This window comes from Lichenostomus cassidix, chromosome 7 (genome assembly GCF_008360975.1).
Source record: "Lichenostomus cassidix isolate B80296 chromosome 7, HeHo_3.0, whole genome shotgun sequence".
Taxonomy (NCBI): domain Eukaryota; kingdom Metazoa; phylum Chordata; class Aves; order Passeriformes; family Meliphagidae; genus Lichenostomus; species Lichenostomus cassidix.
The window spans coordinates 10,462,735-10,487,343 of NC_139488.1; the positions used below are offsets into that span (position 1 = coordinate 10,462,735).

The window sequence follows — 24,609 nt, forward strand, 5'->3', positions numbered from 1 at the left end:
ACCCAGCTAACATGGGAGTCACCAGCCTACACAAGGAACTGCAGCTTTTGGTCTTCAATGCGGTTCTGAAGTTTCTTTTGATTCTCAGAATTTTGTAATTTTAAAGTCCGGCCTCAAGGGGGAGATGCCAGAGTTAAGGATCTTCATTGATCAGCATGTGCATATTGTGAGAGTCCTAAAATTTGGGAAGGCCCAAATTGCATTGCCAAGATAATCTTTCTCCTACAATTTCCCTTAGCCTTTGAGCTGTGCTTTCAGTGACAACTCACACTGACCTTCTGCCAGCTGGAACCTGACCACTGCTCCTGAAATAAAACTCCACACCAGTGAGTCAATTCCACAAGCCAATCCTGAAACCCATCCTTGTCAATGGGAGCCCAGAACTGATCCCATTGGCTGGATCAGATTTATGCATCAAGCATACACTGATTATAGGAATGCCAAATGTGTTGCAGGACTATATCCTTAGTTTCCATTAATTTGCCATGCATCTTTCCAAACAGCTAAAGTAGTAATCTTCTGCTCAATTTTCCACAGTTTGAATAAAAACATAGTTATTCAGTATCCTGCTCTCAGCAGCATGGACATCAACCCAAGCCTGGCTCAGTTAAATTGATTTAAACTCTCAGCTTCATCTTGTGTCCAGCTCCCCATGGCACATTTGGCTTTCTTATCAGGACAAACTTGATGCCGTGCACTTCACGTCATCTGTGGCACAGGGCAACATATTTACAGTGTTTGCAAAACAGAAAATATTTACCTTATTCATTTGATCAGGGTGTTCACAGACTCCACATCTCTAATGACAGACCATGCACCACCAGGCAGCTTTAAGTAGTCTCAGACACTATGGAAGAGCCTTGGCTCAAGCTGAGGTCAAAAACCTACAGATGGTTTTCGGATGAATTCACTAAAGTGGGACACATTAAGTCAGCAATACACTGAGAATACTACTGCAAGTGATTTTTTACTGAATGTGAGAAGTACAGATACCTGCAGTTTCTGGGCATGCAGGAAGGCAGGCATGCATGTGATGAACCAAGGTGGATCAGGGGATAACAAAAAAAAGCTTACACATACTCAGAAACTCTGGTCCAAGACACTGTCCCTACATCGCGAGAATACACTCAAGACACAAGGTAGACACTGGTGGTTGGGTCAGCACCCTGTCTCAAAACTCACAGCACTTAGGTGAGGCTCAGGGACAGAAAATTCTGACAGTTGAAGATGAGTTTGGTTCAAGCCTGATCTCACCCTTTATCAGAAGCTGGACTTTATCCTGTTCATTCACTATGGCAAAAAAATGCACCTTTCTTTCAACCTATGGCCACATACAAAGACCAGCTTTCAAATGTCTGTGCAAGAGAAAATACGGTGCTTCTCAACCATCATAAAGTATGGGCAAATGTATTGCATGTTCTACATTTCTCTGAAGTTCCTTTCCCTTGAATGTAAATCTGTGCTGTAACCATGACTCATTCTTACTCAGCTTTTCTCAGGTTTCCATAAGCAAACACTTGAAGCATTTGTATATTTGTGCTCTGAACATAATCTGACTTGCCTAGGTCTAACATCATATAAAAAGCTCAATATTGTATCTAGCTCTGGCGTAACACTCAAATTTGCTAGGGATGAGATTGGCAGGTGAATCAGGGGGTTAATATTCTGGTGTTTTTCCAGCAGTCCCCTGCAGAACAGGCAGGCTTTCTCTAAACAAAACCAGAAGGGAAGCTGTCCATGCTGCTGGCAGCAGCACACGCTGCTTGAGGTGTCCTCTGCTGCAGACAGAGCTGGTGGGGGAGCTGTGTCCCAGCAGGGAAAGGCCAGCACGGGTGGGAATGTGGCCTCTGCCCAGCTGGTCCCACGCTGCTCCCAGGCAGCTTGTGCAGTCACACTCTGCATCCATGGCAAACTCCCACATGCACTGCAACTCTCAGTGTCCAGTGCACATGGTGAGGACTGGGAAAGCAGCCAAGCTAAGGGAAGTCTCAGTACTCTATCACTTGTCCATTCAAGATTTCCACAACTATTAATGAGACAGATGGAATAAGTGATTGGGCTCTAAGTGATCCAGCTTCTACTGGCTCAAACTGGAGCTTGGAGATAGCATATACAGGCAATAAACTCTCTAAAGAAGATTTACAAAGCAACAGATAATTTGGTTGAACAAAGCTAAGTTATAAGACATTTGCAAAGCCCCAAGCTCACCTAAAGGCACAAAGAACTCAAGAAAGTATCAAAAAAGTTATACAAGGAAAGAGAGAATAAAATAAATTCCCCTAATGTACCACAAATATCAACCACCACACACTACCTACAAACCATATGTTTTGCCCATCTGTTCTGTTATCTTCAACTAAATTTATAGTATTTGGGCTATCGGAAGAATTGTCAAGCCTGAGCTGGGCAGGATTATAAAACCTAGGTGTTATTACACTTTAAAAGACATTTTCCCCTCCCCCTACCACACCAGGCACAAGATTATGCATTTCGCTTGTAGCCTCCTGGCTCTGGTACTACAGAGGATGCTGTGCTTGTTCTCAGCTACAGTAAGTAGTAGGGCATCCCAGCCCCCAACAAAAAAATAGTTCCTTTTTGATTTTGCTCTCTTCCCCATCCTTCTCTCTAGGCAGGCCAAAAAGAGGTGCCAAGGCTGAAGGTGCAGGGTTGCTTCCTGTGGTGCTGCAAACCAGCAAAGCTCACATTAAGTCAGAAGAGAGCTCCTAGTTCTGCCTCAGCAAGGGTCAGCTCTCTGGGGCAGGGCTCCAGGAGCAACACTTAAATTCTCCAGCTGCTGAGCCAGAGGTTCACATTTGAACCATCAGGGGATGTAGATCAGGGCTGTGATCATAAAATGGCAGTGCAGGCAAAGGATTAGGGCAGGAGAGCAACTATTTGCTTCAAAAGCATATGGGCAGTGGAGGTCTCCTCGGGAAGATATAGGGCCCCCTAAGTGATCCCTTCCCACCAGTCCAGATGCATCATAAACCAGAGAACACTGTGCTCCTAATACAGAGCCTCCTTCCACAGACTGCATGTCACTGCCACTGAGGAAGCCAACAGCTTTTGAGTTGGTCTAAACACAGCCTGAAATGGCTCAGTCTACTCCTTCACTACTAATCCTATAGCCAATCTTTTAGATAGAGCTCAGCATGCCGTATATTTAAGATCCTTTAAAACAGAGCCCAAGTCTTGGGGGCCTGCATTTTTAAGTGGTGTTCCCTGTTGCGTGCTTCCATCCGTGGTATGTCAGCTCTCTTCTGCAGCAACAGTGCTTTTCAGAGTGTGCACACAGAGAGGAACTGCTTGGAAAAACACAACTCTGACTGTCAAGTCAAATAACATCCCCTAATGCTGAACTCTCCCCACTTTGTGCACCAGACTCTCCAGTTAGTGCATCTCTTGCAGCAGCTGTCTACCTCTCAGCACCTCCTTCCAGAAAGCAAAGTGACTTCCACAGTTCCAAGAGTCTCCTAGGAAGTCCACAAATAAGTACAGCGGGGAAGATTCCAGTTTGTTTTCTCACTTGCAAAGGATTACGGTAAACGTAACGATTTTCCGCACAGAAGGTCTTTAAAGAGTGTGCAGAATTCCAATAGGTGTCTCATTAATGCCAAGTCGGGGAGCAAATGGTGCTGCACTCCTGCTGTCTGGTCCACCTGCCCAGTGCCAAGCGGTTCTCTCCAGTGCTGCCTCAACCTGCTGACTGCCAGGTGATGGTCTCCTGCTGCCCCGAGCCCTGCTGTGGAACCAGTGCTGCCTTCAGGATGTTCCTTCGTTTGCTTCAAGAGCTGATTTCTGAAAGGTGCTAAAGCTCAGCATTGACCCCTGGGAGAGTCCAGCTCCCCTTTTACCCTCAAACAGCGTGTACAGAGGACATGCTGGCATAGCACCATCTCCCTTCTGGTTTCCAGGATGGATGGCAGATTGCAATGCAATTTTCCTCCCAGTCTCTCTGTATTCATGACTTCCACCTATTGTAATCAGCAGTCATTTCTGAGCCTGTCACTGCCACAGAAGAGACAGATGAGTTCAGAAACGAGTGAGAAGTGCTGTTTCATTTTTACAAATATTGCTGCACACAACAGGGTTGTGGGTATCCATTCAAACTGCACAAAGTTAAGTTTTTTGGTTTTTTGTTTTGATTTGGGGGTGTTGGTTTTTACAAACCTTTTGAGTAAAGACTTGCATTGTGGACACCCAGGTACTGGAAAGGAGGGTTGGGCTACAGGGTGAGTTCCTTACCTTTCCTTTTCATAATGTTCAAGCAAGTCCAGTCAGGTAGAGCATCAAACAACCCAGAGTGCCCTAGAGAGTGCTTATCAGAGTAGGCAGGCAATATGGGAGCAAATCCCACTTCTGGGCAGTAATTTCCCTGGCTTTTACCTCAAATACAGCTGTGTTCAGTGGCTCAGCAGCAATACTAAAAAATTAAATTTTACAATGAGCAGGAGGACTCATAAGAAGATCTGCTCTTGATGAAAAAATGCTTCTTTTTTTAACCCTTTTAGAAAAATCACCTAGGTTAAAACAAAAAAAAAAAAAGGCATTCTTTCAAAACATTTTCCTTTTTCTTTCGGCAGTAGGAAAAAATACATAATTTCATAAACCTGAGTCTTAAAGCTCGAATTGTCACAGCAGAAAAAGGTCCATCTCTACTTTAAAAATGCCCCAAACTGAAGTGCTTTCGGAAGCAAAGCAGGTTTTTTTGATACAGGTATAGCTACATGGATATAATACAAAATATTTCAACGCTTATAGCCAAAACCATTCATTGAATTTGATTCTAAGTAATAGTTGTCTTTGATTGCTTCAAAACTGCATTTGGGGCAAATGATACAGATTGGGTAAAATTTCAGCCACGTTGTTTGTCTTTTCATAGGTTTAAATTCAATATTGCATTCAGTGCTGTGTTACAAACGTACTAAGTTTACAAAAGCTTCCTAAAATCTTGTTAGCAGGGTTGGGTCCTTTATTCCTACACATATGCCCATTAATAGCTCTAAATATGTGTCCAAACTCCATCTCTCATAATATCTGTGCAGAGCTGAAAAAAGACAATCACACAGGCAAGAGAAGAGATTTCTGAGAAAGGAATAACCCTGTTCATCTTTATCCAAGGAAGTGGGCAGAAGGTTACAAGACATCTTCACTTTTGTAAAACAAAGAAATCTGACCCGGAACTGACAAACATGAATCCAGAAGTCCTGCAATGCCATTTGGACCGTCACTTTGAGAATGGAGCAGGCCATGGAAACCACCCACATTTGAAGGAAATCAGAACTTTATTCCAAAGTTAATCCAGGATTTCACAAGTCCTTTTGTATATATGACATGAAAGAAATCACTGTACAGGATAAGCAAAGATAAAATCTTGCACAAGGCTGAGAAAGCAGGCCTCGGCACATGAGGATTTAGGAGCAGGGCTGTGCTGCATTCATTCCCCTACATGTGCACGAGTGCACACACATGCACGTGTGCTGCACACCTGCAGCCGTGCTTACTCACTCCCTCTGTTCATCTGAAACCCTCTTCAGCTCACAATTACTGCCCCAAAGTAACACAATGTGCTGCCAATGTCGCAAGGCAGGACAGTTGGTCTGTGATCAGCCAGCCAGCCAGAAAGAACACCACCACTGGGGATGTACAGTTTTGCTTTTTCCCACATTGAATGGGGCATTAACTTTGAAGTCTATGACCCTTTAAATCTTTAACAATAATTAATAGGAGAAAGATGACTAATATTTGTGTTTGCCCTTAAACCTACTCTGGGAGAGAAAATAAAAGCTCAAAGAAAGTGACACTTTGTGCAAGCAAAGTCAACAATATTAGTTATTCCTGAATTAGTTTGTCTTAACTCTGGTGTTAATGCTTTACTTGGCCTTGTGCTCCCAAGTGGATTGCATTTGGCACTTCAGCTCCTACAGCATGAAATGTTTCACTGCATACATCTCCCAGCGCTACGTAGAGCAACCTGAAGGCTGCAGCAATGTCTGCCAGTTGCTGTAGGCTACTGCAGCCCTAAGAAACTGTCACAGTCCAAGAAAAATCAGCTCACACCTTCCAATCCTGGATTCCAAGCCTTGGGCTTCTGATCTCCACAGTGTCCCAGAGCTGGGGTACTGGACCCTGTGGGGAACCCACACACCAAGTAGGCTGATGCTTTCTTAGCCCAAAAGAAGACTGACATTATCATCTCTAGCCATTGGCTTCAACACTGCTCACAGAGAGTCAACATTTCACTTCAGAAAGTTTGTTTTCTTAAGACATAAGTGGTCTGATGGATTTTTTTTTTTTCGTCCATCAAGATCAGTGTATCCTGGTCTAAAAAGTGAATTAACAATATGATTTTAAGAGGACTCCATGTTCATACCATCTCTAATGTGCTGCCTAAGGGAAAACTGTAAAAAATTGGAAAGCCATTCTTTCACAGCAACCAGAAGTCTGATGGGCAAAGCCAGGTTTCTTCCGCCCTGTGTGTAACAGCTCTACCAAGAGAGGCTGCACATATAGAGAGTTCAGAGTCTAAACCAATACAAAAAGAGAAACTGTCCAGTTTTTCCTGTACCAGCTTTAAACAGCCCATGGAAAGAAAAGTAGTAAAGTTGTCAATTTTTTCCCAAGTTTTCACTGCAGATGCACACAGGGCCATTTTAAGATGCTGCCATGCTCACCAGATCCTGGCATTGCTTTTTGCATACCGGCATGTTAAGCCAGATCAGCAAATCCCTTCCACTGCTCACTCATGGGCCAGGTACAGCAGGCAGTGAGAATTTGTTCAAGCCTCCAGCAAAGATCATAGGGCAGTTGGGCAATATAGGACTGCCCTATGGTAAGAAGATTTTCATATCCAGCTCTGCTGAGTGCTCTGCAGGCACAATCTAAAGACACGCCAAAACAAGTGGAATCTGGGCCAGAAAGCATGGAGCTAGCAATTGCATTCCATGCTCCCTCTGTCACCTGTTCAGGCAAACTTGCTACCATATTCAAGAATAAGGTGAGCCCCAGGATCCAGAAAATAACTAGATGAGTAAGCTAGCACTGGAGTCCAGTCCATATTTCAAAGATGTCAACTTCCTTTGGAATTTTCAAGCCCCTAATTTTTTTTTTGTTATTTTTGCCTTATTTTAGGCATCACTTGATGCCAGGCTGGCATTTAAAAGTTATTTAAATTACTGCAGGTAAAGAAAACTTTAATGAGATTTTGTCCCATTTCAGATTCCCACCAATCAATAATGGAGCAAAACTGAGATGGAAAATGAATGTCCCTAATTTCAGATCTCACTGCAAAGGTCTGATCCAAAAGCCACTAGGGAGTTCATGGATTACATTCTTAACAAGTTTCAGATGATAAGTCATTTCCATCAGTTATTTGCAGAGATGGGAATGAACTTCAAAGGGTTTGATGCAGAACTGAATTTCCAAGCCTTTCTATCTGAACATCCTGGGACTTAATAGGTATGTTTCCAATCATCTGCAGATGCAGTCTGCAATGAAAGGAAACAGAACCCTAAAGTTTCTCTATTTTGCAGACAGAGAGGTCAAAAAAACTGTTTTGTTTGCAGGAGATGGTCAGTTCATTCTCCCACTGATTCTTATCATACACTCACACAAGCCGGCAGTGAACCACAAACAGGAGCCAAACTACTGGAATTTAATGGCTCAATCTCCAAAAACCGCATTGGCTTATAAAGATACACTGTGTTCTCATTCAGTGCTAATTTACTTTAACAATAAAGTTATTGTGACTTGTGTTCCCACTTCAAAGAGTTTTTATGTGGCAAATGGGAGGGGCATAAGTGGGAGTTTTCCTCTGGTGGATAAAACAAAGATACAGTAAGGTGAAGGAAAAAAGCTCAGTAATTATCCTCCGTAGGGTGTAAGGCTATATAATAGCAGCACCTCAAATTATTTGCAGACATGTCCACATTTGAGAGAAATAAAAGCTTTCCGAGGATAACACACCTGTGCCACGGGTAATTGCCCTCACTTGCAAACTAGAACTGCCCAACAGATGTTTATTCCACCACCCACAGACAGCAGGAGCAGTAGGAAAGACTTTGCCTCTTTGCAGAAGTGGAAAATTATTCAGCCCACCATAAACTGGTACAAAGCAGCTTTAGCTTTGCCTGCACCTCCTCCTACAGCAGCTGCTTCAGCACTGAGCTGCTCATCCTTCGACTGGATAAGCCCAGATGCGAGCTAGCCCAGAGGCTGCCTGCGAGGTGGGCAAGACTCGGAAGGAGGGTGCCAAAAGCCAGCAGCCTTGAGATGCACAGGGAACAGGCAGTGCAAGAGGGCTCCAGCATTCCTACAAGACTCCATCAAACCCATCACGGAGCCCTGGTAACAAAGCTGCTCAGTGATTACTGAGCCATGACCAGCCCACCTCATCAGAACAACTTGGATCCAGCCGCCTGAGCTTAAAGCAAACTGACACTAGGGCATTTCTGAGCCATTGTCCAGGGTTTTCCAGCATGCTTTACAACCCCACCCCAGCATGTATGGCTGGGCTAGTCCTGACACAGCTAAGCAAGACTGCAACACATTGAGGAATGGATTCCTAAAGGCACCTGGAGCCTCACTCCCATCGATTTAGCTCAAAAAACACAATGTGAATGTCTGTGGGGAGCTGGCTCTAGCATTTCCATTTTCTGTTGTTATAGCAAAAGCATTTTGCTTTCCTTTCTCCTTCTAAGCAGCCCCAGATTCCTTTCACAGCCCCACATGATTCAATCTAAGCACCCCTGGAACACAATGTCTCCCCAACACTATCAAAGACTCTACTCTGGAAGAGCAACCCAACAGAAGAGCTGTTTGCAGGATGTTGGAAGGGACAAGGTCAGCCTGACTTCTACCCTGTGTGCCACAGCTGCCTGGAAAAATGCTGACTAAAACAGTTTTTCTTGAAAAAGATCAATATCATTTTGTTCAAACCAAAATGTTTGGGGAAACATGTCAATTATGATAAAACTGTAATAGGGAAGAGAGTCCAAACATTCCACTGCAATCATATCATATAGTTAATGCTACAGTAAATATTTACATTGACCCTTCGTAGCCATGCATTCAATATTTAATATGACTATTACCTTGAACATTAAAACTAACAGAAAAATTCTAGGGAAATAATCAACATTTCCCTGAATTTGCTTAACATAAGATGATGAGATTTTCATTTTTCACTTTGATTACAAGTGAATTTTAAATTTTAAACACTTAAGACTTCCTGCCAGACAGGAACTTTGGCTCTCACCACCAACAGTCCAAGGTCAGAGCAGTTCACTTGAATTGCTGGTACACCTCCAGCCTCTTGTTCCTGCGAGAGCCACTGGGAGGTGGTGCACCAAACAGGTTGTCACAGGGCAAAGCTGCTGCAGCACAGAGCTGATATGCCCAGCACAGCACAAGTGAAGAAGCAAAGACAGCACTACTGGCCAGTGCCTACTCCTAGAACACTCTCCCAAGGGTTCTGCCAAATGGCCTCTCATATTGTAGAGGCAACTGGAGCTACGTCTGACCACCACAATTTTTTCATCTTTTGTCCCAGCTTGTCAGTCTGTCCCTGAAGATATTATTTCCTTTTAACAGCTGAACAGCCAGTGATCTCCATCTTGCACGTGTCACATACATTTGCACATTATGAAAAACAACCCCACTTCACCCAAGTGCACTGGGAGATCCATCATCCAAAGCCCCATGCTAGGTCCTAGCCTCACCAGCATGGGCCAGCAGTGTACAGTTGTACCCATGTGTCACAAGTTTGCCTGAAGAAAAGGTTTGAAAATGTTTTGCAGAGTTGCCATCTACCTTTGTTAAGTACAGCATTCACTTAATCTTATCTCTAGTGATATAAAGTGTATACAACTACATATACGTATATCTCCATTTGTCACCACTTTAGCCTAGCAAAATACAAAATCCCAGAAGTATGTTTCCTCCCTTAATAGTGGGCATGTAAAGGTGCTTAATCAGAGGCACTCAAAGTATGTTTAGAATAAACACTCAATAGTAAACAAGTGTTTAGAGTAAACACTTCAGTAGTCATTGAAGCCAGCCACTTTTTCTTAGACCCCATCACCCTTCCTTCCTCTTCCTTGCCTTCTAGCAATTTTCTGAAATGCCAAGTACACTGCTTCTTTTTGCATCAGAAAAATCAGCCTCATTTTGCATCAGAAATGCTCTAACTGACCCTGCTTTGCACATGCAGGTTGTACTGGATGGTCTCAAGAGGGCCCTTCCAGCCTCACCTGCTTCCCTTCACAAAACCAAACAGATGTGGGAGAAAAAATCTAAACAATAAAACATTGTTACTTCCAAAAGAACAAACTCTGTTCTTCCTGCTTCGTTCACAACCAGCTACTACAGCCGTTTCCAGAATACCTCCCAACACTTCATAGAGACAAAACCTGATACATTATCTATCCGCTGGATGCAACTCGGAATCTTGCCAAAATGTTTAACAGGAATCTTGCAATATTTGTCAAGCATCTTACAGCATCAACTGTGAGTCAGGTGAATCTGGGAGAATTTTAACTTGCATTTCCTTAACCCACACATGGGTAAACTGTCCCAGTTACTGGAGAGGGTTGTACCTGCTTAAAATAGAAGCCGAATGCACCTAAAAAATTCAAAAACAAACAAACAAACAAAAAACCCACAAACCAAACCAACCAACCAAAACAAAAAAACAAAAACCAAGCAAACAACAAAAAAACACCAAAACAAATCAACCAGAAAGTGGGAGGCATTTGAGGGTCTTTTACTCTAAGCTTTCATAATTTTTACAATTCTCTTTGGTATGCCTGAGTTTCTCAAGCTGGGCTTGAGAATACTGATATTATCAATTGATAATGTTTTTGAACATTATAATATAAAATAAATAGCTTTGCCTTATAACTTTCACTTTTGTGAATTGCATGCAGTACACATTATAAAATCTTTTAACTGGATTAGGAAACCTAGGACTCAATGTAGGCTGAAAAAGATGTAGGTGATTTCCTGGTATTTGCACGGTTATTTGAGCATCTTCTTTTTTCTCTTCTCTTGCACTACCGAAGGACTGTGACTATGCTGAGATCCTACAAATCTAGTACCTTAGAGGGGATTTCTGACCAAACTGTATATGTATAATCCCAAGTCTGCTTTGGCCATAGTGAAGGTTAACAACTTCCAGATTTTTCCAGATACTACTTTGTGTGCCTCTACTGATATTTTATTCAGGGGAGGGATGAAAAGGATATATTTTGGTTTATCTGTTTTACTCTGCAAATACCTCCATGCCACCTTAGACACTTTTGAAAATGACAAGTCACCTACAGGCAATATAGATGCCCTCCTTGGCATTCCTACTGCTTGTGAGTTCAGTCTGGTTATCAGTTTATCTAGAGATCTTATCTGCTACACTCTACACTGACCATGAAATCATACTGCAGATTTTTTTCCTTTCCATCTGCACTTCCCACTAATCACAATCTACAAGGAGGCAAGGCTTAATACTTTCAATGAATCCTCACCTGACTGCTCTGTTACTGGAATACAGTATGTACCTCCTACCTGGTGTCAGCCAGTCCACTCTCTGCTCTGGCATGGAGCTGCCCACTCTGCTCTGCTCCCTGCCAGCATCCATGGGCAGTCATGAGATGCAATCGCAGGGATTTGAGGCAGGGAGTTGCCAAAGGCAGCAGAAGGAGCACCTCAGACACTGACATGGCTTCACCCAGCACTCACTTGGTGAATTGAGCTGCACAGTGCTTGGACTTTTCTCGTTCTTGCTCACACTGTATAGCAATGCTTACGTATTGTTTTCCCCGAGGAAGACACACGCCTCTGTTTGTGTGGGATGGAACAAAGGCTTTTGCATCCCTGTTCAGGCAGCTCACCCTGGCCTGACACAGTTATGAACTCCACACTTCTGCTGTTGCTGGCCCCCTATGACCTTCACCTGACAGTTATTTCTGTGCCTTTGGGGTGGCTTGGCCTGAGCAGAGGAGCAGAAAGAATTCCTTAATCTGGCAAATGAAAAAGGGAAGACTTAAATGAGGTGCTACTGATTCTTCTGCCAGCTCTCTGGACTGAAGACAGCAGAGCATGCAATGAAGGGGCTTTGCATGGACTTCCTGCTGGGAGCTCCAGTCCAGGGGGCACAACTTTCCACATGAGAGAACAGGCAGCCATTGCCTTGTATTCAAGGTAACCTGCTGTCTGTGCTCCCATGAGCTACCACTGTGTTAAAGATCCTAAGAAGCTACTGACAACAAGGGTATGTACACTCATGCTTTTCCTTCAGCTGCAGCAAAGAAACACGCCGAGGTGCCCTGTGCCTCAGCTTATCTGTAAACAGAGCCTATCTAATAATTTTTCCCTATACCTTACAACTTACAACTGAAAGGTGCTGAGATAGCAGAACAGGGGGGTTGTAGGAGTACAGCAGTGACGTGTTCTACAGCTGACTCAGGAGCTCCAGGCGAAGGTATGAACCACCACGCATTGACAGAAGTAGCTTATATGTTCAGACCTATTGCTTTAGACTACAAAAAAAAAATAAAAGGAAGAAAAACAAAAGAAAAAAGAGAAAGGTGTTAATGAACAATAAGAACAATACAATTCCTAACAAATTTTCCACTTCCAGAGAAAGTTTTATCTAATATTTAAGTCAGTGATATGGGAAACAGGTGATCTTTCTAGGAGAGGTCCAGCAGCAAAAGTGTGTCTCCGCCATTTAAAATGACATGCTGTCTGCAGGAGAAGAGATGAGAGCTATTAGAAGAACATTTATTTGCTGCATTTTTAAACTCTGGCACACTGTATCAGAAGACACCTGAGCCTACCTGGGATTCTGGTGTCAAGTACGCAGCCTGCCAGTTAATGAGTTACTTAATAGCTCATAAAGTATTCCCTAGACTCCCCTCAAATTATAACTATTCCCATGCAGCAAACCAGGCATTGATCAGACGCTTATAAGCATTTTCCATATCAAATGTCAAAAAGCAGAAGAAAGATTGTTTGTTGAGGGGTGTGAAGACTGGCATCCTGTTTGCAAGCTGGGTGACAGGCCCTTCCAGGCCACCATTTCATTTGGTCACTAAAATGTGGTCACGTTTGGTCACAACTATGCTGTATAATCATCCCATAGCACTTCAGCCCAAGCTTTATACCAGGATTCTAATACTGAGCTGAATCAAGACAGTTTCTCTTTTCCTGGACAATAGGCACAGCCCTTGGCAGCTCACACACACTGCGGCAGGAGGAAGAGTGTGGCAGAAGCTAAGCCTAGTTTCCTCTGGATCAAAGGGCACAATCCAGTGGCACAATAACCCCAGCTAAAGTGTCTGGATGGACTTTGAAATATGGCATAAAACGTGAAAGTTTGCAAATTAACTTTTATGTTCCACCCCATTCGGCCAGTGTGAAGTGCATTAAATGCTACCATGGAGTGTGTCAGAGAGGGTTACTGGATGGAGAACATTTAATGTGAACATCTGTACTTACAGGGTCACCGGCAATAGGAGTGGTTATCTAAGTGACTGACAAACCAAGCCTCCAGCTCAAAGGTTGCCTTTTAATTTGTATTTGTGCTTACATCCTACTACTAACACGTGTTTCTTTCCTCATACACATATTCTGAGTAAGAAACCTATTTAAACTGGAGTATCTGATCAATAGTAGAATATATTGCAGTCATAAACCTTAAAAAAATGGAAAAAAAAAAAAAAAAAAAAGAGAATTTGAAACCATCTAGCACATACTCAGAGAGCTATCATTCTGTCCTAAAGGGTTTTATTCCAGGAGAGGTCTGGTCTAAATGAGTATTCCACACGCAGTAGCTTCTGGATATGCAATGTACGCCTGAGCTAGTATAGCAAATAATGAATGAAATCTTAGCAGGAAACATAGGGTGCTTACTGGAAGAATGTTTTTCCAGACAACTGTGATTCCAACTGTGATTTCAACATTAGAATTATAAAATACTTCAAGATACAACATTTCTTCAGGGTGCATCCTTGCTATACCTCAGATTCAGCACTGCACACAAAGCATGCATCACAAATGATGTGCGCTCACACGCAAGTAGCTTGTAGGTAAACATATGTTCTCTGAACACATGCACTGTACCTGCGCTTGCAGGCACAGTTTGCAGCATTCAACGTGCCTTAACTTCCTGAGAATCTGTGGGCTGTTTTATAAGATAATTAAATACCCATTTCAGCAATAATCTCTCTTCCCCATGGCCTTCTGGAGAATTTTGTTGTTGTTGTTGTTCTTTGACTATTTTTGCTGCCAAATGCACACAATTAGAGCTGTATAAGGTAGCTTTTGTCTTCTTCCCTTGCTTCCACAAGAACAAGCTTCATTGACCCAAGAACCTTCAAGGCAGTGTCACTTCACTCGTGTTAGTATGCATGGCTGTGCTGCTGGAGCTGCAGAGAAGGCCTCCAGGGCCAGGCATTTCAGCATGATGCCAGCAATCACATCATCTCTCAGTGAAACCTTGGAATAACATTGTACATTTGGACTGGGCTGGGCAGATCTGGACAGGTGCTGGTGTGGAAGAACTTTCCAGGAGCAAGGCAGAATATTGTCCCACCACAGGCTCATGGAGCACAGCATGGCCCTGGAGTGCACCCACTTGGGGAAGCTGATTCCTCTGGTACAGCTCCCAGGAGCCACTTCTTGCTGCTTCTGCATTCTGCAGAGTGAAAGGGGTAACCGAGCTTCAGGAGGCCTGCAGGACCTCACTGCACAGGGGGACATTTGCCAAGGAAAGAAGCAGGTTGACTTTAAAAGCATCACAATGCATTTAACCAAGCTGACAGAACAGGAAGAAAGAACAAGAAAATGAAGTCAAGGCAAACTGCATTTGATCTGGAAATTATTAATATTGTAGACAATAAAGGCAGACCCCCTGAATACTATTTGCATAGAATCCCTCCTCAGAGCCAAACCACACTTTAAAGGACTTCATCGCGAAAGAGCTCTGCCGAATTGAAACAGAAGTACTACCATGACTAGAGGGTTTTGGTGCCAAAAGATGTCAGATTGAACACGAAACAGAATTTTCATTCTTTTGTGTCCTCCATAAATATTAACAACTTGACACCCCATAATGAAAGCAAAATGCACTTAAGCACGGGCAGAAAAACCAAACTAGCCAACCATTCTTCTTTTAGGATTACAATTGGAAATTAATTGTAGAGGTCAGAGTTTTCCAACATCACTGTAGGTTGGGATTAACTCCATGGACATTGAGTACGCAAGAGGAGAATTTGACCTTGCACGGTGCAAGAGAATTGCAATTCCATGAAATAGCCACCCCATCTTTCCAGCCCTTAGCTGGATGGAGGCAGCTGCCAAATCCTTGCCTACAGCTGGCCTCAGCCCACATTCATGGCCAACAAGCAGTGGAGGGAAGTGAAACACAGGGGGCTACAGCACCTCGCTGGCCTGCTCAGGACCCCTCCTGAAGAGACCCAACACCCACAGTGGCCAAGAAGAGGCAAGAAGTGACAGGGAAAGCACAGCAGTCAGTATTTGCCAAAACACATTGCTTTGATTCACTTTTCTCATGTATCTGATAAAGGTATCTGAATGTCTTTAGGGGGAAAAATATTAATTTAAATCAGAAAATAATATTTTTGTATTGGCTCCCATGCCCATCAATAAAAGTAGGACACTTCCTCCAGGCAAGAACTTCCACCCTCCAAGACATGCAGCAAAACACTAATTGTAGTGTGAAAAAATAAATGCACAAAAAACACTCAAAAAACAACAATAACAAAAAAAGCAAGAAGGTAAACTCAAGTCAGTCTGTTCAGCTTTGACTTGAAGTATCCACAAAGTACAGGATGCTCTGAATTCTGTGTTTCTCTTCAAGCATCTCTCAATAAAACTTTTCTAGATAGCACTTGGAGAAAATTGAAGAGGGCAGGAAATTTAATCTGTGTGAGAAAAGTATTGGGGAATAAAAATAGGGAAATATTTGTTTCAATTATTCTCCCTCCACTGACCAGCTTTTGCACACACTATAAGGGAATAAACATACTTAGGTTCTTCACCAGAGCAGCACAAGTCACTAAATATATCTCTGTAGTACCTCGATGCTACTCTTAAAAATAAAATTAATTTAAAAAGCAGAACATTGCTACTACCATATTTACTGGTACCTTCAGATATTTTCTTCCACCAATTTTAGAGCCAACTTCAGAAACCGAAATGAAAATTAAAGGGGCAATGGTGCATCAGGCAATAGGAGTACTCCCCAGTCAATCACAAATATTTCAACTTTTTACTCTTCAGGCTTTGCAAGTACCCAGAGAACCTTTTGAATGCCTGCTCTGTTTACCACAGATTTTCACTTGCTGTATCCAAGGCAGGAGCCAACTAACCTCACTGAGGGCTCTGGACACCAAGACAAAGAACAGCTTTGCTCAAGGAGCGCTCCTTTTTGATAGTGAGGGTATGCATGAATGCTTTGCCTGCAGAGTCCTGTTGCAGGGATCAGGGCCTGCCTGAGCTCCAAGTTGTTTCCACATTCTCCAGTACAGAAGGAAGGCACTGAGGAGTCTGTTACTTGAACAGTTTCTTCATGATTAATTACTGCATGGGAAGAGAATAGCCTTAGGTAAATTTCTGAACCTCAAACTATGTGCTAGAAAAGACAGTCCCAACCTTGAAGAAACACACAAGACAAAGAATCCTGTTGTTTCTAGCATGAAATCAAGTCTTTTAAAGTCAAGAGAACCCAGCAAATAGCTCTGTGGTGAGGTATTTCTGCAGCGAATCCCTAAAATTATCTGGGGTACGAGTTACTGCCATTGTCCTGGCTCCTTCTTTAGCATAGCCTTGAAAACAGTGGCCTCAGCCATCAAACACCTTCCGTAGAAAACTCAGAGTCTCCTGAAGGGAACCCAGCCCTGCCTAGAAAGTCATACTGGCTCCTACTGAAATAAATTGTATTTTCATGCTCCAGCAAATACGAACTGTGGGTGTACCTCCCTCGAGGAAGGGTTAGAGCTCTGCAATGTTCCTAATCTCTAAATTGTTCAGGTAATCTCATTTGACTTTGCTGATAGATCAGGAATGTATTTTGCAGAATCATTTACTGATTGCCCATTTCATTCCTTTTGAAGTGTTTCCAGAAAGGCAGGGAAAGGACAGGGACATTTTCTATATTGTCTTTCCTCCACTTTCACCATTAAGATATTTGTTCTTAGGCGCTCGAATAGCCTCTCCAAGTGAAAGAAGGTAAAATTCCCTCTCTCACTCTCTCTCTGCCTCTTGCTGCCCACCACTGCCTTTATTGCTCCCCGGCTGCTGCTTTTGGAGGATGTGCAGGAGTAGCTGCTGTAGGATTGCACAGGGGAACGATGACCTCTGGGCAGAGGTAACTCACACCAATGCTTCTAGATGGGGCCACAAGCCACCTCTTACACCATCGACCTTTCAAAGTTCTCACCACAAAAGTGCTCTGAGTTCCCCCAGTTGCCTGTACAACATGGCCTCCAGTGTTTGACCAATTCCAGAAAGAGTTTCACCAGGTCAATCTATATTTAAGAGCACTTTGATGAGGTTGTGCAGGTACTTTACTGCCCAGGGAGTAACTGTTCAGGTTAGGAGCTTCTACTTTAACCCCAGCCACTGGATCCCAGCAGCCTGTCCTATCCAGCAGATGCTACTACCCTTCTGAGGGCTCAGGTTTATTTGATCCAGCTTTTATGCAACAGCATATAAAAACAATATAAACACATTTATATAAGAGACAAATGTGTGTGTTTAAATTAGCTCATTCCACAAACACAGGCTATTGAACAGCCCCATCTGCACATGGGGAAGGCAGCAATGGCCAGGTGCATGCGTAGGAGAAAGAAAGGATGAAGCAAGCAGGAAAAAGGAAAGAACAAGAGCTGAGTGCAATGTGAGGATGTACAGAGAAGGAAAGAAAACAAACCCTCTTGTGCCTCAGCCATAGATGGGGCTGATCTGTGTCATTACTGCTAAAGCTGGTGTGAAGTGGAAACGCAATTCCAGGTCTGTGGGTGGGGATCCTGCAATCCCACCACCAGCAAGCTTCACTCCTCAAGGGCTTTCTGCAACATGCTGGGCCTTGGAAAGCCTGGCATTCCCCTGAGTCTGTCTGGCAGCCCTGTGCGCTGCCTAGGCTGTGACAGCCATAGCATTTCACTGGGAATGAACAGGGGTCTGAAAGAGTGGAAAAAGAATAAATACACCCATCCAAACATCTTAGTCCACCTTCCTGCCATCTGCTGACATGCAAATGGCCTGTCTGGAAAAAGATTTACAGTAGCCCTGAGAATGGCTGGACCCCAAACTTCTCTGGGAACACCAGCTGGGGCAGACTCCCCAGCATTGCCTCATGAGTTTAACTTAGATATGTCATTTCAGTGTGAAAGAGGTGTTTTGAAACATGCTAAAGCTGAAGTAGAAAGTTTAGAACTCCCAAAGTGACATCCTCAGCTCTGACCAGGAAGCCAAGATGACAGCTGCTCAAGGGCAGCAGGGCTACACCAGAGCAGAAAACCCCTCCTCTTAAAAAGGGAAGTTGGACTGAGACAGAATCCATAAATACTCAGTGCCTTGAGTCTGGGCTGGATAAAAACCACAGGGAATGCCCTCAGGACTGAGTGTAATGCTCTATAGTTTAATGATACATATTCTTGGATTGTTAAATCTGCTGTTTGCTTAGATACAGACACTAAGGTGCAGAATAACTGAACACTCCTTTGGAAAACTTGTGGCATTACACACCCAACTATTTGAAATTTAATGGACACTGGTCACTTAGGTCTCACAGGACTCATCTCAAGAGCTTATTCTCAATTTCCCTTTGCGTGTGTACTTAAAATGAGTGAATACCACTGGATTGTATTATGAGTATCACTGAAATTGACATGTTAAATATGTTTCCCCTGAGCTGGCCTTAGACAATCCTACCATTTTAGCAGAGAAAATTTCAGTAAATCAATTTTTTAAAAAACTACAAAACCTTTAAAACATATATAGTTAAATTATTCTGTTAAACCTTTTGATATGTATTAAAGCTGCCATATTTAAAAAAAAAAAAATCACACTGTTGCTAATTTAATTTAAACCAGCCGCGAAAACAAAGGATTTAACTACAGTGCAGTTAACTATTCCAATAAAAAAAAAAAACCTTAGCTGTTTACATGTTTTATACAAAGACTTTTCCTGGCCCCTTTTAGCTGTCCATACAATACATTGTTAAGTTAACACTTAATAACACCAGTTTAATATATAACAGAGGGAAAGTGTACTGCAGCCTCATTTGCTCTATTTAGCAAGTCCTATTAAATTCTGGTTTTCTCCCTCAGAAGATCGTAAATATACCAATGCTCACCTTTGAGAATGAAAGTCTAAAGTGCAACATAAAGTGGGCAAATCGTTTGACAAGTAATTTGTGACCCTCAATTTGAAACCACATTAAATGTACCTATTCTGCTAAATGGGAGATCCGAGGCCAACTGGAGCATGAAGCAGAAGAGGCCATAAGTTGCCATTTCCATTTTCTGCTGAAGCCCAACGGAGAGCCAGGCTGATTGTGACGTTACCTGCAAGCCTTGGCTTCCAGAGGAATACTGCTGTGCCGGCCGGCACTTTGGGGCACTTTTCTCTGGCCAGACAGGGGTGATGTCTGGTGATGCCACAAAATTCCTGTAGCAAGAAGCACTCTGACATACCAGAACTGCTGTGAGTTGCTAAGGGCTACAGCTCACACATGTCAGACCACAGCCAACTCTAACACAACTGAACAGAGTAATAACCTCCCCCTTTTCTGCACGGGAAGTGGACAATAGAAAACTCCAAAAGAGTTTGAAGCATGAATTTTGGAAAAGACCTGTAAAGGAGACTTCAGCTTGGGCTTCTGGGGACAACAGGGACCCTCAACACAAAAGGGAGGGACTCACCTTTGTAACAGAACAATCCTAGTTCAATAACAGCCCAAAGGTCTGTGCAGGGAGCCAGGCACCCAGTGGGAGGACTTCCAGAGTGGCCTCGGAGAGTGTGTGCTGGAGACAGTGCAGGGGCATCCACCACCCACACACAGTGCCAGACCATTTTGGCAAGTGAGACATAGGGCTGTAGGTGGGACCTCACTGAACACTCTGTTGTTTGTTACTATCCTTTCAGCCATCTTCTCAGGCTGTGTTGCCTTTCCACATCTGCTCCCCAAACCAGGAAGGCTGTAGGAGCTGAACACTGCCACACCTGCACTAAGGGCCACTGCAGATGTGTCTCCCAGCCACTGCTGGCCCAGAAGTCACACTGCAGTCAACAGGACCCCCTGCAAGTGGAGCTGGCTGTCTCCCTAGCTCAATACAAGAGATTTGCTAGAGTAACTTAGGAGCAGCTATGAATTCAGTTTCCCAGCTCCACGTGGGTCTCCAGGTGAAAGAGTAGTTTATGCTTTAGTACAGCCTAAACATTAGTTCTCCTAGTGATCTGTTGATATACTCAGTTGTTAGGATTTCAGGCTTGTGTTACAGGAATAGGAAAACCAAATCCCCAAAGAAACAAGTGTGGGAGGAGAAAATACATTCTGTCTAGAACTTCAGCAGAGATACGGTTCTCTTGTCAATAGTTGGTGAAACACCTTCAAATATACGAAAGAACTATAAACAAAGCTACAAATATGTCTGGGTTTGAGTAGCAACAAAAAAGCAGAGCTCCTGCTAGTGCATTTCTGACAGTACTGACTGATGCTCACTGTGGATTTTGGGTTTTTTTGAGGGTGGTGGTGGTGGTGTGTATTAGCTCCTTTGGTAGAGTCCAAATTCTTTCAAAGGATATTTTATCACAAAGTACTTAGTGCCTCAAAGTCTTGCCTGAACTCCCAAACGAAACAAGCACCCTCAGACGTGAAGTTCCAGGTCCAGCTCTAACATATATACATTTTTACCAGTTGTTCAAGGTATAATGTAATTAATTATAGCAATTCAGCAGCAATTGAGCATGCATTTTAGACAATATTATAATAAACACAAATGAAGAGATGATTTCTAGACACATCTTTTCTTTCTAAACTCCAAACTTTTTTGTGATATGTTCTAAATGAAGCAAATTGATACAGCTGCAACATTACCAGAGCTCTGCTGCCTCATACTGAGGTTTGGCTGGGAGAACCTAAAACTTCCCTTTCTTAGGAAGAGCACAGAACGCCTCTATGCCCTTTACTTCCAGGTAGTTGTACTGTTAATGCAAAGGAGAATCTATAGCTACCCCAAAGAGAAATACAGAAGATTTCTAGCTCTGATTCTCCACCACTAAGTTGCACTTGGCGAAGATGGTGAATGTCTGAATTGAGGGCAGACACCCAAGACCACTGGGGACCTGAAGTCCAGCAGGGTGCTCTGCCCAGGCTAATTATTTGGTCTGCAAACACCAAAGCAGCCCAGCTGCTGTCCCATTCCCCTCTTGCTCCAGCAAGCTGTTCTGTGTATCTGTTCAAACCCCAGCCAGCCCCCAGTGGGCCTGCGGGTCAGCTGGGCTGTAACTACAGCACACACGAAGTAAAAACAGAGGCAACAACTGCAAGTTCTCCCTTCAGAATGCTCTACTGGGTTGGGTGGGATAGGGCTCATTTTCTCCATCACAGCTTTATCATGCTGTTTTGGATTTGTGTTGAAAACAACAACATCTTTATCATGCTGTTTTGGATGTACCCATGGTATGTACCCATCACATCCCTGGTTACTCACTCCTACTAAATACAGTCCTGCTGTAGAAGAGCTGCCCCAGCTAGAGCATCTCAAAGGATTTGTTTGCCTGAGAGATTCCCTAGTGTCCCCTTGTGAGGCTTAATCCCCTTTGTAGGTGCTACCAGTATAAGTCACCTCCACTGCCCCATAGATGCAGCATTACACTGTGATCCAGCTCTGCAGAAACTATTACACAGAGCATACAGGGATGCCGTGGATTTAATAAGATGCTGATTACACATGACTGCAGAAGACATCCAACTATAATCTTGATACAGGGTGGATCACAGGGCTGTAAATTTGCAGAAACATTCCATAATTAATTGGCATTCAACATTACAACTTGCTGGCCTTCAGAATCTCTGTCAAATGCATAACTGGGAGCTTTTATTACAGAACTGCCCACAGTTTTTTAAAGAATTATAGATCAAGAGCCAGCAAGAACTGAAAGGAGATGAGGTTTGTCACACTCTTCTTACCCTCAGCTATGCTACAAGTGGCGGTCATGTACTAATTACAGGTCTCCTGCAAGAGCACACTGGGCAGTTTTCCAGACTGGTATCTCCAATGCAAACAAAGCCAAACTGCAGCTTATCAGACTCTGACTGTTAACTTTGTCCCAGCTGGAGATGTTTCGACAACTCAGCTTCAGTTCTTGAGACTTACAATATTATATACTTCAGGTATTTGAGTTCTATAGTGGATAAATTCATGTAGTTATTGCTCCTCCTGGATGCTCATGTTGAGGCACCACACCCAGAGCAAAACTTATCTTGTAGAGACTAAATGAGCAACAGAATCCACATCAGTATTGCCAATACACCAGAGGTGATCATACTGCTCAGAATGCCTGCATTTGGGATGAGGGGGGCTAAAACTCAGGCGGGGTCATCTCTCACAATTTGAGACAATTTGCAGCTGCCAACTTTTGTAATGTAAAAGATGTGTGGAGAAGCATTTGAAAGGCAGCAGAAGCTGAAACAGATGCAGAGACTAGTGACTGGATCATTCCCTGATACAGGTGAAAACATGAGAGTTGCTTCTTTAGGCCTGAGCTCTTTCCCCTTCCTGCTTGGTAGTCTCATCAAAGAGCTCACTGCCAAGTGCAGCATTAGCTGCTTGAAACACACACCTTGCATGTCTGTTATTTCTCCCAACTAATTTGTTCTTCTGCAGCTATTTCCAGTTCCATTGCCTAGGCACCCACTAGAAAAGGAAGGCAGAGACTTACCCTACAAGACTTCAGTGGATTTTTCCCCTCTCTCTTTCCTGATTCTTCTCCCCCATTTTCCCAAGGCCGGACATGCAGTGTTATGCCTGGGCTCTGTCCCTGAGCTGTTCAGTCAGATTTCCTGTACAACCCTGCCAATTAATTACCAGTCAGTCACACAACAGGAGGGATGACAAGGAGGGATTTCTTATGGCTGGGCTGGAGGAAGCGTGTGCTGCAGAACAGCACTCACTGGTAAGCAGCACAAGGACATTGGACAAGGCACACTATTTGAGCTCAGCCTGGTTTGGTGAAAACCAAAACATGCTTAATGCCATGGCATCTTCAGGTTGGTGGACAGCTGCAACAGCCCTGGACTGTGTTTCCCTTTCCTTAATTCTATGGTGGCAGCATCAGAGAAAACGTCTTTCTGTGAGAGCAGAAATCTTGCTGCATTTTGCAAGTTAGCTTGATGTCACACAAGGGAATGCACAGGAGTCTCCTCTAGTGGCTGCTGAGCCTCCAGAATTTACACAAAGTATGGTTTTCTCTCTACACCCTAAAACATGTCTACCTTTTGCTGACAGTGGTGTTTAGAGAGGTGCTGACATCTTATTGTATCATTTCATATAAGCTTCAGGTGCTATTTGCTATAGACTCCAAAGGTGTCTCTGAAAACATATTTGTTCAGTTGCCTTTCCAGATAGCAGAAATCCTAAATTCTCTGCATTTGGCACTGCATAATGTGTAAAAGAGACTGAATCCTAATGTACAAAACAATGACTATACATTCATTTACCAATGGAAATTGCATATTAACAGCTGTTAATACACAAATATAGCTAAATTGCTAAATCTGAAGCTTCTCTCTGTTCTCTTGGTTCACTTTGGTCACTAAACCCTATGCATTTGTGAGCTGCCCAATAAGGATCCACAAAAGCTCTCTCAGAAAAGCGAAGTGTCAAATTTCAGTCAGGATCCACAGCTCTCCAGGAAAAGAAGAAAAGGCTTTTCTACATAAGCTCTATTTTAATAAAGAAAAGAGTCAAGTCTGTGTAATCAGGGCTCATATCACATTATTATGTATGCTAAACCTACTGTCTATAATATAGATGTATCAAGAGCCTGTAGTTCTGGCCACTGCATGTTTGGAGATATATGGATTTAGATTTTAAGCATTTATAGAACAAAACTAACCCCACTTTGGAGCTAAAAATTATTATAGGAAAGAGTCTTTCATATCAGAAATCCTTCACATGTTTGTTATTACATGAATCCTCCAGAATATATTCTAGCAGAGATACTTGGCACTGTTAGAAAGCTCCAATGTACTTGTTCAGTTAAAAAAAAAAAAAAAAAAGAGTTAAGATTGCAAGGCTAGTGATGCAGTCATATCCCTGAATATAACCTGAGACGCAGACAAACCAGTAGTGGGAGGACCATTTATACTTAGTGACTAGGTTGTCAGCGTGAAAACCACAAGTGGGTTGTAAATGTAGGGTTGGCTGTATTTAGCTTTTTTATATTTGCTGATTCAGCTCTGACAATCAAGGGATGTTGTTGTTCAATTTGACTAGGCAGACAGTTTTGTTTGCCTTATCTCAATTCATTTGGCTGATAACTAGGCCTGACAAGAAGCACCAGCATTTTCTTTAAAGACCATCT

The 24,609-nt window shown here is 43.1% G+C and overlaps 1 long non-coding RNA gene across 1 annotated transcript in view; it reads right to left on the reverse strand.

Moving 5' to 3' along the window:
- Positions 1 to 24,609, reverse strand: part of LOC146434507 (uncharacterized) — a 247,945-nt gene that overhangs the window by 215,893 nt on the left and 7,443 nt on the right. The window contains exon 4 of the long non-coding RNA XR_014853417.1: positions 12,383 to 12,530. This is a non-coding gene — a long non-coding RNA (uncharacterized LOC146434507). The remainder of the gene's footprint in view (positions 1 to 12,382; positions 12,531 to 24,609) is intronic.